The following is a 13040-nucleotide window of genomic DNA, read 5'->3' on the forward strand; positions in this document are numbered from 1 at the left end:
AAGCTACAGTAAGGGGGATATTTATCAAAGCTTGGAGAGAGATAAAGTACCAACCAATCAGCTCCTGTCATTTTTCAAACACAGCCCGTAATGTGGCAAAATCATATGTGGTACCAATGTTTAAAAATGTACAGACTGAGAACCAGGAAAGTATAGACCTGTGTCAATGACTGCTGTCTGAAGAGAGTCTGATAGATATATAGTTAAAAGCAAATATAAAGTATAAGTAAATATAAACCACAGGAGCTGGCGCTGAGCATAACATAGGCAGTGTAACGTAACATACACAGGTCACATGCATATGTGCTTATACAGATTTGCTTGAATCTGACACTTGTACTCACTTGGGATGGGGAGGGGTGTTCTAATGTAAGGACATGTTCGTGTAATTGTGAGCAGATGTAGACTCACACAGAAACGCATGTACATCTGTCAAAGCCATATCAATTGCATGTTCATGAGAGCTTGTACAAGTACTCTGACGCTGATCATGATGCCAGCACTAGGTAACTGCTGATTGGCTGATTGCAGAGTCACCTCTGTAGGTTCTTTTTTTGCATTGCAGTAGAAAAAGCACAGAGAAACTCACTACCACACCATTTTCACGGAGGGCCAGAGCAAGACTGGAGCTATGGAGGTGTTCTACGCCCCCCTTCAAACTATAAATTTGCATCCTTTCTCTCATACTCTATAAAGGGACAGTCCACGTCACAAAAAAGGGGTGTGGTCTCAGTAAGAAGGGGCGTGGTCACATAATAGTACCCCCCAATTCAAATGATGCCACACAGTAGCACAATCTTATTCACCTTACACCGCATGTAGTGTCCCTGATTCACATTACACAACAAAGAAGTGGCCCTTATTAATGTTACATCACATATTAGTACCACTTACGCCACACAGTAGTGTTCCTTATACACATAATGCCACACAGCAGTAGTGTCCCTTATACACATAATGCCACACAGTAGTAGTGCCCCTTACACATAATGCCCAAAGTAATACCCCTTATACACCTGATGCCCAGAGTAATGCCCCTATACACATAATGCCCAAAGTAACTCCCCTTATACACATAATGCCCACAGTAATAGTGCCCCTTACATCTGATGTCCAAAGTAACTCCCCTTATACACATAATGCCCAAAGTAATGCCCCTTATACACATAATGCCCACCATAGTAATGCCCCTTATACACATGATGCCCACAGTAATGCCCCTTTTACATATAATACCCAAAGGGTATGCATTCGGCAGTCGGGATGCCGACGCTTACATTACTGGTGCCAGAATATGACGCTGGTCAGAATCCCGACGCCAGCATCCTGACCGCCGGGATGCCAAAGGTAAGTAACAAGGTTGAGGGGAGGATTAGGGTTAGGGATAGGCACTAGGGGGAGGGTTAGGGTTAGGCCCCAGGGGGGATGGTTAGGTTTAGGGTGCGGGAAGGGGATGGTTAGGTTCAGGCACTATGGGGGAAGATAAAGTTAGGCATCAAAGAGGGAGGGTTAGGGTAGGTAGAGGGGGAGGGTTAGCATACCGACCAACAAGTGTCGGTTTGTTAATCCTGTCGGGATCCCGGCATCGGAATTCTGATCACCAGGATCCTGACTGTCAGTATTTCATACCAATTCCACCCAAAGTAATGCCCCTTATACACATAATGCTCACAGTATTAATGTCCCTTACACCTGATGTCCAAAGTAACGCCCCTTATACACATAATGCCCAAAAAATTGCCCTTTATGCAACTGATGGCCAAAGTAATGCCCCGTATACACCTGAAGTCCAAAGCAATGTCCCTTATACAGATAATTCCCAAACAAAATCTAAGCCGGCACTCGGCAAATGGTTAAGACAGCAGGGGCGCTTCCCCAGCCCGGCACCTCCCTGCCATGCAGATCCCACTGAGCGCATTGCGCCGGCCTTGTGCCAGAGTCTGCTCTATAATGCCGCTGGCTAAAGAGGAGGGGACCCGGATGGAGACTGCACACGGGCCCCCTCCTCATTTAAATCGCCCCTGCTAATAGCATATGTAGCTATCAAAACAAATATTTTGAATCATGGATGTAAATGTATCTGACGTAAACTTGTTGCATATGCTACAGGTGCAGACTTGACATATTTGCAACTTTCTATATGAACACAATTGTATTTCTGTTAGTAAAGGGAATCGTCTACAAATTTAGATACAGATGCATTCAAACTCAGCAAGCGCTGAGGGGTTCAACTTGGACCGTTTTCTTATTTTCAGACATGCTCTGTCCCATTACATTTCATTTATCCAAAGTTACACTAATGAATACACGTCTAATTGGTTTCTAAAGGTTACAAGACATTTGGATAGGATGACACCCCGATGAAGTCTGTGAAGATGAAACGCATAATGACCATGGGCCTGAGTCAGCACGGATCGCAAGATCGATCGCCGCTGCAATTACGCTACGCAGTCTCACTGCGAATATATGCTAATCCTCTGCGATGCTATGCCATCGCAGCACAACAATAGGACGCCCACCTTCCCTTACACACATCTGTAATACTTAGCAAGACTGTGAAACCATCGGTAACATTGAGTACAATTGCAGCCTCACGCACACTTGCACAAGGCTCAGAAATTGCTAACCTTCCAGCATGCAGTGAGAGATTAGGCTGCGTATGGCATCGCAGTGGCTAATTTATGCACGCCCCTGTAACGGCCCTGGCTGCGTTTCACCAACCACACCCCCGTCACCACCCCCAAATGGTACTTCCTGTCAATCACTCTACGATGGGTTTGCGTAGTCACTGCAATCGCAGTCCCGATCACAGTGGAATGTTCGTGCTCTATGATGCATAGGAATGCGCAGAATGCAACAATCGGCCCATTGTGTGCGTAATCGCACTTGCGATCCTTGCTGAATCAAGCCCCATGTAAGAACTGCTTTCAGATAAGCCTAATTGTTATTATCTTTCTGTAGGGGCATTTTTCAAAGGAATTTATTAAAGTGGACAAAAGACCATGAAAGATGAGGTTTGTCCATGAAAGATGACGTTTTGCCTCTTACTGAGACACGATATTTGGCAGGAAAATCCGAACTACTCCGAGCCTGCACATCTCTAGTTTACAGTATATTGCAAATCTTTTTCTTTTTCCATATACTATGATGGAGCTTACTTTACATGATATTGGAATGGAATCGGTATGATTTACCGCCGGACCCATGCCCGGCGGTTGGAATCACGACAGCGGAATCCCGGCAGAGGAGGAAATCCTGATCGTCAAAGGTAAGTATATACTAACCTATTTCTACCCCCCCACACACCCCAGCGGCTATCTGCGCTCGGCGCCCAGCGTCCCTTCGATCGGGATGCCGGGCGTCGGGCTCCCGGCGTATGTCTAATGACAGGCGTCGGAATATCGACGCCTGCCTTTAGACATACGCCGGGATATGACAATCGGAAATCCGGCTGTCGGGATTAGGTCCGCCGGCTTCCCGACTGCATACCAATTGGAATAATCTTCCCTGAGGCAGAGTTGTGAACTTGTGGACAGATGCAATTAAAGATTGTATAAAACAACCACAATTGGCTTTTATCGCACCTATCTAAATATGTGGACGTAGTGATGTAATTTTTAGAACATATCACCCTATTCGCCTCACTCTTTGTATACATTTTCTATATAGCATGTGTTCTACTTTCAAGTTACTAAAACAAAAATACCTTACTGTATGTGTGATATAACTGTGAGCCCATGTGTTAAAGATTTAATCACCACATACATTTAATCCCACAGGGACCACAAAGCTTTTTTTTTTCTTGTATAATTTACATGTATAAAAACAAAATGATGGAACAAACTGAGGTAAACTGAAATAAAGCAAATATATTGTGCTGCTATTACTGTTAGGATGTGAGATCATTGTGGGGAATTAAATCTAAATCTTACCAGGGAAAAATACCTTCCTTCAACTTTTCCTCAGTGGGGGGAAAAAAAATCACTCCATAAACCGAACATTTCCTGTTTTATTTCCTCCATAAATACATAGACCGTACTGTTTCTTTAAGGAGTTGACTGTCCTGATGTTTTTCACCAATTTGCTTTTAAAATATGAAATCTAATTTTTATAAGGTTGCTGGCGTGATAATCATAATGTGCATTGTGTCGGCACAAGGACTGTTACAGGAGATGACGCGTGAGTCAGCTCTGGGTATATGAAGAGAAATCATCACCGACTAGACACAAAACCCCCCACAAAAAGTCATCTATATTTGTCAAGGCACTTACTGGCTTTATCCAGATGATACATGTAGGTGTATGTTTGCAGAATGGATTCAAATATCTCCGCGAATGTGACACACACAGACACATTACTCTCTATGACACTTCATACACTACGGTAACTTGCAGTCAACTATCTATGCTCACCCAACACAGTGAGCTTGCCACTAATTGCCACATAATTTCCAGTGAGTCTAAATATTTGTTCCTGGAAATGTTTATGTCTGAAAATGTCTAATTAGAATAATTAAATATATAATTTTCTGCATATTTATGTAATGTCTTGTGTGTGACATGACGGGAACTGATGTGTTATATTGTCGTGACAATATTGTGTGGTTTGGTGACGAACTCAGCATTGGAGTGTGCCTAAAAAACTATTTAAAAATGGCTGCATCACACTAGAGGATATTTCATGTCTGTGACAAGGCCCCCATACATCAGAGATTGATTGCAGCAATCGTGCAATTTGCAATCGATTGTGTATAAAATCTTTCCCTTTTTCAATCGATTGCAGATTTGCCACAATCGATTGAAAAAGGGAAAGATTTTTATACACAATCGATTGCAAATTGCATAGTTGCTGCAATCAATCTCTGATGTATGGGGGCCTACAGTACACGTGGCTTATTGAGGCTAGATGTATGAGGACACCTCTGTATTCAACGCTTGCCACAAATGCATGTCAGCCTTTGTTTGTGTATATGACTTCATGTTCAGAAAGTCTACAGAACACCTTCATGTAATACAGCGGTGGGGAACCTTTTTTTCTGCCGAGGGCCATTTTGATATATATAACATTATTAGCGGGCCCGGTGCAGACCGCGCCTCCTCCACATTACTTCACACGGGGGTGGGGCCACAATCGACGGTGATTACAGCAATGCCTGGATGCTCCGAGGAGCTGTAAGGGCAGCGGTGTAACAGTCTGAAGCATTCTAAGGACGCTCCATACAGCACTGCTGCATAGATTCTGGCTGCAGGGTGCCATTCTAGGCCCCCTGCTAGCCAAATGAGGCTAGCCAAAAACAGCTCAGAGGGCCAAACCAAATGATTCTGCTGGCCTTATACAGCCCAAGGGCAGGATGTTCTCCATCCCTGATGTAAAGGAAACAGCCATTTTTTTTGTTAAGAGAGAAAAGGGCAATTAATAGAAGCAGAGACATCGCTGAGGCAACCTTAAGTGATGTCAGCAGGCACCAATCTCATCAATATTGGTTCATCCCAAAACAGCCTAATGCACCCAGATTACACAAACATATCCTCCAAAAAGCTAACTAACGCTGCAGACCACAGTCCCCTTATAATATTAATAGGGACTGCAGTCTGACCCCTATATGCCAAATTCTTTTTCGGAGTTTGGTCCATTTGGTTTATGCCATCTTCAGATGTCATAAACCCCTTTATGCCTATGGAGACAATCTCGCATACGATGCCTCTCCCGCAGCCTCTGTCCGGCTCCAGAATATGACACTGTGCACTTTATTGTGTTTAGTTGTTAATGAGGGCATTGATCACTCTATGGAGCCAAAGCAGAAAGTTAAATTCATAGGGGTGCTCTCCAGAAAGGAAATTGTGCATCTTAGCTCAGATTCACGTATAGGGATGTACTGTACATTGGAAGCCCACCATCAAATGATCGTTGGGCTTCCGCCATACTTTAGAAGCGATGGTAACTAACCATTGAATCAAAAGAAATTGATGGAAAAAACTATTCATATGATTTGCGCATGCGCCAAAAAAACAGCTTGTGTTGGTGCAATACCCCTGAAGCGCAGCTGGCAGACGACTGGGCTGGGGGCGGGATTAGGGACAGGGCCTGAATAGGTTATTGTGTACCTGCTGTTCCAGAGCCCCGTTGCTGTCCTCACATTCGGCTCCTGGGTGTCTCCATTCAGGCACGGCTGCAAGTCCTGCTCAGTCTCCCACAGAAAAGTAATTCCTGGCAGCCAGCTCCTCTATGCCCAGTCACTGCCCCCTAAAAAGCTTTACCGTCGGAACACAATCAAATCATTACCATTCAATGGTGGCAAACATCGGAAAGCTGCCATTGAATGGTAAACACACTACCATCAAATAAACAACATTGATGGTCTGAAACCATCACAATTTGATGTCCATCCCTGCCACTGTACAATATTTACATAGTATAGGGAGTATTAGAACAAAAATATATATCTAGCTGCCAGGTTAATCTGCACCATGTTTAATCGGTATGCAGTCAGGAAGCTGACGGTCAAAATGCCGACCGCCGGCTTCCCGACTGTCATATCCCGGCAAGGTACTAATGATAGGCGTCGCCTATCATTAACCCTATGCCGCGAGACCGACGAGCGGCATACCAAACGAAGGTAGTCCGCCGCGCGGGGGGGGGCTAGAGATTAGGGGCTCCTAAGGGGGACTTAGGGTTAGGCACCCCCCCCGGGAGGGCTAGGCTAGGGGAAGGGGGGTTAGGGATAGGCACCCCCAGGGGGAGGTTAGGTTTAGGCAACCCACTGGGAGGGTTAGGTTTAAGGTACAGTGAGGGGAGGTTGGGTTTAGGCACCCCTGGGGGGAGGTTAGGGATAGATTAGATACTTACCCTGTCAGGATCTGGTCCTTTCTAGCTTCTGGCGTCGGTATTACATCCGCCGGGCTGACATCTGGCGAGATCTAATACCAATTCTGTTTAATCTGATCCCGGATAATCGGGGCTATACTGTATTAACTGTTTTTATATAAGATGCAGCACTAGGAAAGTTTGTGGATAAAGCCGCTAAGGTCATTATGTCATTTTTCAAATTGTATCAGTAGATTTAATGTTTCCCACTTGATTTGTGATCAGTGTGATCTACTGTGCAGAAGCTAGGAGCCTTAATCTGACACCTGGAAACACTGGATTTAGGGATACTTAGTAAAATTACATTTTAAATAAAATAGCTATTCATCCTCCAATTTGTGACAAAACCTAAACTGTATAGCTCATCTTCCCATGTAATCCGCAAAACAAAATGTTATTTTTAGGACCTCCGGAACATAATTATCTATCTTTACGTGCGGAAAGGAACGCCGCACCACGCTCTCATTTGTTCATCACCCCGAGCGAGATATAACACCTCCGCAAAATATGCCATCTTTAAGCACAAACCCATAATGAGACATTTCACGTCTGCCCCTGTCATCTGAAGTTATTTATTCTGCAATAGTTTATTATACTGTAGGAATCGTATATGTTCTCTCTAAAAAATGAAGTTGTGACGGTATATTTTCTGTTACAACAATATTTCCTTATCAATATGCACCTAGCATAGGCAGTGAACGTGAATCTAAACTGGGAAATCACTGTTCAATTAAGCTGCCCACTGAGCCACTATTTTTCAACTTTGTCCTGGGGACTAACAAAACCGGCAGTGTTCCTTTGCACTTCAGTACATGAAATAAATTGTAGTTGGGATGTGGGTTGGTTTATGCATCAGCCAGGTCACAGCTTGTAATAGAACACCATAAACCTCGCTCTATCCTGTAGTGTGACTCTTTCATCCATGCTAAAGTAGTTAGCAAAATGTTTTGTTTATTGCAAAAATCCATGCTCAATCTTTAAAGCCTCACATCTAGGGCAAAGAGTGTTCCTAGTTTGCAAGAGCTTATTGTTTGTGCCACTGGGTTATGTCAGCGTGCATCTGTGTCTGTAAACAGAGGGGGCATTTAGTTTTCTCAAACTCTTTTTAGCTCACTATTAACTTCCTATTCCAACAGCTGTGGTCAGTCAACTGTTTTCCCATGCCAGTTTCTGCGCTGTAGTAATGTATGCCAGATGAGGCACATATTAAACAGTAATAATATAACCTCTGAAACTTGCTCACTTATCCTGCTTGCCTTATTTCATTTTTTTTTAAGAAAAATAGTTTGATTTGAATATATTTTCTGTCTGAAGAACTTTAATCCCTCACTTCACATTTCCTTGCAGAATTTTAAACAAACCAGGTAGGGGTCATGTACAAGAGTCGTATTGTACTAACATCCATGGTGTTTAAGCAGACGCAATGGGCTTTAGGCTCGTGTTACAGATCCTGAATGTTTCACCCTCCCAGATTTCCATCCACGGCATGGCTGGCAGCTTAATAATTCTGAAATAATTCCACATTTATTTATAATGCTGGTTTGTTATCTAATGTCATCGGAACTGAAGCTCATGATGTCACTTTTCACGGTAACTAGAAGTCTGTATCGTTAAGGCGTTTCAGGTACACACTGCTATTGGAATGTTAGCAGGAAGGGTCCGTGCATTGTACAGAATTCAAACACAAATAATATACACTATCAACAAATATTTCACAAATATTCAGTCTATCAACTCACTAGGAACTTGCAACACCGCGCTAGTAATTGATAGCCTGAATATCCATCCAGCACACAAAATGGCTGCCTTCACTGTATGCTGTTATGGGTATCTTTTAACTAAATTAATCCAGATTGTAAACTGTTATGCATCTTTATGGTATTATTTATGTATGCTGCATTAAACCTACTTTGTAGGCCTGCTCCCATTAGTTCTGCTCCTACGTGTTATTTTTTATTCTATGTATGCCCACAGTTTCTATACTTTCCATAGTTAGCGCTGTTCCACATAAAGAAGCACTGACATTCATAGTGCTCGCATCAGCCCATGGCACTGTAAAGTGAATGGAGATACTCTTCGCCTACCATATGGGAGCAGTTAAACTCTAAAAATACTGTACAGTATGCAACACTTTTTTAAGTGTAAATGCTCCCATGTGTCAGGGGATGAGCATTACCTATTCATTGAATGTGCAAGCATGATCGATTTGATCTTTACGAATGCTAATGTTTTTCTGGACAAGTGCCCATGTGTTGCCTGTCTGTTCAAGTGCCTTGGAGATATGCGTGTAGACAAGCCTCACCCTGGCTGAACATCTGTAATCTACAGTTCTTCTGGAGCAGGAGTCTGGACATGTGTTCCTGACATCGCTCATCCTGCCTCGTGACTGTCCCCTTCACCCCTATCCATCTCCCAGACGCATCAGTCATCCATAACTGTCCCTTCCACTCTCAGGTCCCTCAAAGTGGTGATCAGTAGTAGGGGATAGATTTGCATCAAGAGGGATCCTGTTCCAAGGTCCCTTTGGCCCGTCAAGAGAACCTCAGCTTCACTGAGCCTCCTCCATTTCAGGCCTGCTTCACTTGCTCTCAGGGAGATTTCCTGCCAGAATGCATTCTAGAGCAGCTTCTCAAACACAGTCCTTAAGATACACTAACAGTCCAGTTTTGAAGGCTATCCATGATTGAGCACAGGTGACTTAATTAGTACCTCAGTCAGAAATGCAATGTTCTATAGATGTACTTTGTAACCATTTTTGCATCGCAGCCTTCTGAATCTCTAACTAACACCTTCCTGGGCACTCCCAAGTCCCATTTGTACAGCCTGACCCACATCTTTGAGAGAACAAGGCCTTCCAGTCCTTGGCACACTCAGATAGTTGGCAACTGCCATATTTGTCAATCCCATGCTTAATTTTCTACTAGTCACTTAATTTCAGACCTTATTAGGCCACATATTCACATGGCTACTTAGACTGTAAGCAATTGTAATACATTAGCCTATTTGATCTCGGCCTTTATGTCAGGTGTAAAAATATAGAAACACAATTTCACACCTGACAGAAGTTTGATTTGATTTGCCTCTAAGTTGTCCATTCGAATTCAATCCTGTATAGGCACCTGCATCACTACAGCTTCAGAAGCAAGGGCCTGATTCAGAGCCGGACGCTCTGACCAGAGTGCTCGCTCTGAATCAGGGCCCTCCTCCATTAAAATGGAGCGTCCTCCTGTACGCTCGTATAGCTGTGGGTCACCACCGACAGCATATACGAGCATCCAAAAAGATGGACTTGCGACGGAGACCGAGCCACAAGCCCTGAAGTGATTTTGGCTCTATCAGAGCCAAAATCACTCCCACTGACATCACTAGTGATGTCAGTGGGGCCGGCTTCAGACGGTAGGCGTTCCCATGGGAACGCCTCCGTCTGGCAGGCACGCCCACCAAAGGGGGCGTGCTGTCAGTCACCATCGACAGCACGCCCCCTTTGGTGCGAGACCCGGAGCGACAGCTTGGCTGTCGCAGTCCGGGTCTCGCGCATGCGCACGACGGAGCTCCCTCCGTCGTGCGCATGCGGAGCGGGGAACATCGACCCACTTGTGGGCGGGTCTGAATGACCCCCTAAGACAGCAACTTTTATTTACTTTTAATGAGGTCCAGGACACTAGGGAATCCAAGTGGAAAGCAGATGTTCTTAGAAGGCTGGTCAGATACAGTATATGGTCTGGGATAGCCTGATCTCTTCAATAAACTGCATAGAATAATGGAAATTTTTAGAAACTCATTCAGCTCTATCCAGTACAGTACCAAGCACATAGGAGTAGAATTGCAGTTTGTTAAAGCCGCTAATCTGTGGCTTTGACCAATAGGGGTAAATTTACTAAAGTGAGAGTTTTTAGAAGTTAGTTTTAGAAGTGATATTGCCCATAGCAACCAATCAGATTCAACTTAACATTAACCTAGCACCTTCTAGAAGATAATAGCTAGAATCTGATTGGTTGCTATGGGCTACATCTCTTCTAAACCTCACTTCTAAAAACTCTCACTTTAGTAAATTTACCCCATAGACTTAAAACGGTTAAGAGAAATGAATGTTAAACCAGGCTGGTATAGCGTTTATTTTTGTGGTCGCTTTAAATTTATTGGTCAGACCCGCTAATCATCGATGGCTTTGACAAACCGCTGAAGTAAATCTACCCCATAATGTTAGTTTAGTGTCTGAGCAGCTGATACAGCATCACACGCTAGTACAATGCTGAACGCAGATTCACAATTATCAGCCGTTCTGCTCATGTGCAGAACGGGCCCTGCTTGATCGTACGCAGCCCCTGCAATGCCTCTGCTTGATTGACTGGCAAAGGCATTTATGGGATGGTCCAGGGACGGCCGGAGTTCCCGTGAATGGAAGCAGCTTCCTGGCCTCGCCAGCCGGCCAGCCTGTGCAGGCGGAGTTTGCAACTGGAATTGTATTGCTGCTTGAATGCAGCTTTGCAATTTCGTCCACTACTGAAACGCCCCCATGTCCTCTTTCAGAACTTTTACTTCACAAGTAACCAGCTCAGTCCAAAATTTAAATAGGGGAACCACACCAACTGCTAGGGAGTCCTGGCGGTGATGTTTGGCAGTGTTTGGCATGTCAGTTGGTGTGGCTTCCCTATTTGAATTTTGAACTGATCTGCAGCACACCTCTGGAGCCACCACTGCAAGTAACACTGATTCATATGTACGTACAAACTATCCCTCTTCACTAAACCATGCATGTTTTGCATTCTATAAAATTCTGCAGTCAAGCTCGCCGTCAGTCGGCAGGTTTGCAAATCCGCTTTTTATAACTCTAAATGCGAAACGTTTAATAACGGCATGTCTCTGGTGAGTATTTAAGTAAAGGTCAACTTCAAATGTCGTATGCTTACAACTGCTAATATATGTATATAACAAAAAATATATATGTTATATCTGTGCTTGATTCAGTCTTGCACAAGACTGTATGTATATATACTGTACAGGGAACAATATACAAAATACTGGTACAAGAAAACAACCCATTGATGTAAACGCTTTATTTTATGAGAAGTTATAAATAGATTAGAATTCTCAAAGTCTAAAAGATGGCAACAAAAAATCCCACAAGGAAACAATTCGATATAGAAACAAAATGTTCATAGACAGATGGGAGTTTTTTACTAAAGGCATATGTTTCCCCCAGCATGGTACAGTGCGTTCAGATGCAACCATTCAATCACGTTAAAACAAAAAAAATTTAAACACTCTTTAATTGTTTTCCTAATCTGATTGGGCAGTTGGATGCAAAGAAAAAAAAAATGTATTATAGGGCTCATGTTTTATAAGCAAAGGGAGTCATTAATGACCAAAAGACACCACCTTAACAGTGCCAAAGTGTTTTCTCCCCAGTTGTGAGGTCACACAACTACATTTATGGCTGGAACTGGAATTTTTTAGATGGGTGGGGGTGCGATATGTGGAAGTAGACCTGCATTGGTCAGACATTTTTTAACTTTTCATGCCATGCTTAGAGCTGGAAACAATGTGTAATGAACACCTTAGCAATTCATTTAATTGTACAATTGGGTGCGAACATAAGCTTAAGCTGAGGGTAAAACTAGATGCAATGGCCCTAAACTAATAAATAATGTGTGTAATAGTCATAATGGACTCCTATTATCATGATATTCATTATTATATATCAACAAGTTTCCTGAGAGGGAGATCTGGAGATATAAATAGAACCCAAAATAAAACAAAAATAACATGCCTATATTTTGTTTTTTCCAAAAAGTTACTAGTAGGCACTCATACCTGCCAGCGGACACAATTTTTGGTACACTACAGGGGCATAAACTGCCAGAAAGGAGGTACGTCCTCACTAAATAAATGAAGGGACAGCAGACCAGGGCTGTGGCCTAACATCTTGTGATTTTCCAGGTGGTACTGGTAGCAGGTATTAGTATTGAAGCATCCATGTGTATTACAGACAACTGCAAAAATGCATAGTGAAAGGGACCAACACACAGTAGAGGTCACCATTTTGTGGGCTTAAATAATGTTTACAAGAGCGCAGCATATGAATTCACTGGTGACATCACTGAGTTACAGTAGCCGGATTCCTAGCATAGGAAGCAGGGCAGTTTGCCAATGCCCTGGTTATCCTGCTATTTCTA

Source organism: Taudactylus pleione, unplaced genomic scaffold (assembly GCF_031769625.1).
Source record: "Taudactylus pleione unplaced genomic scaffold, aTauple2 ptg000206l, whole genome shotgun sequence".
Lineage (NCBI taxonomy): Eukaryota > Metazoa > Chordata > Amphibia > Anura > Myobatrachidae > Taudactylus > Taudactylus pleione.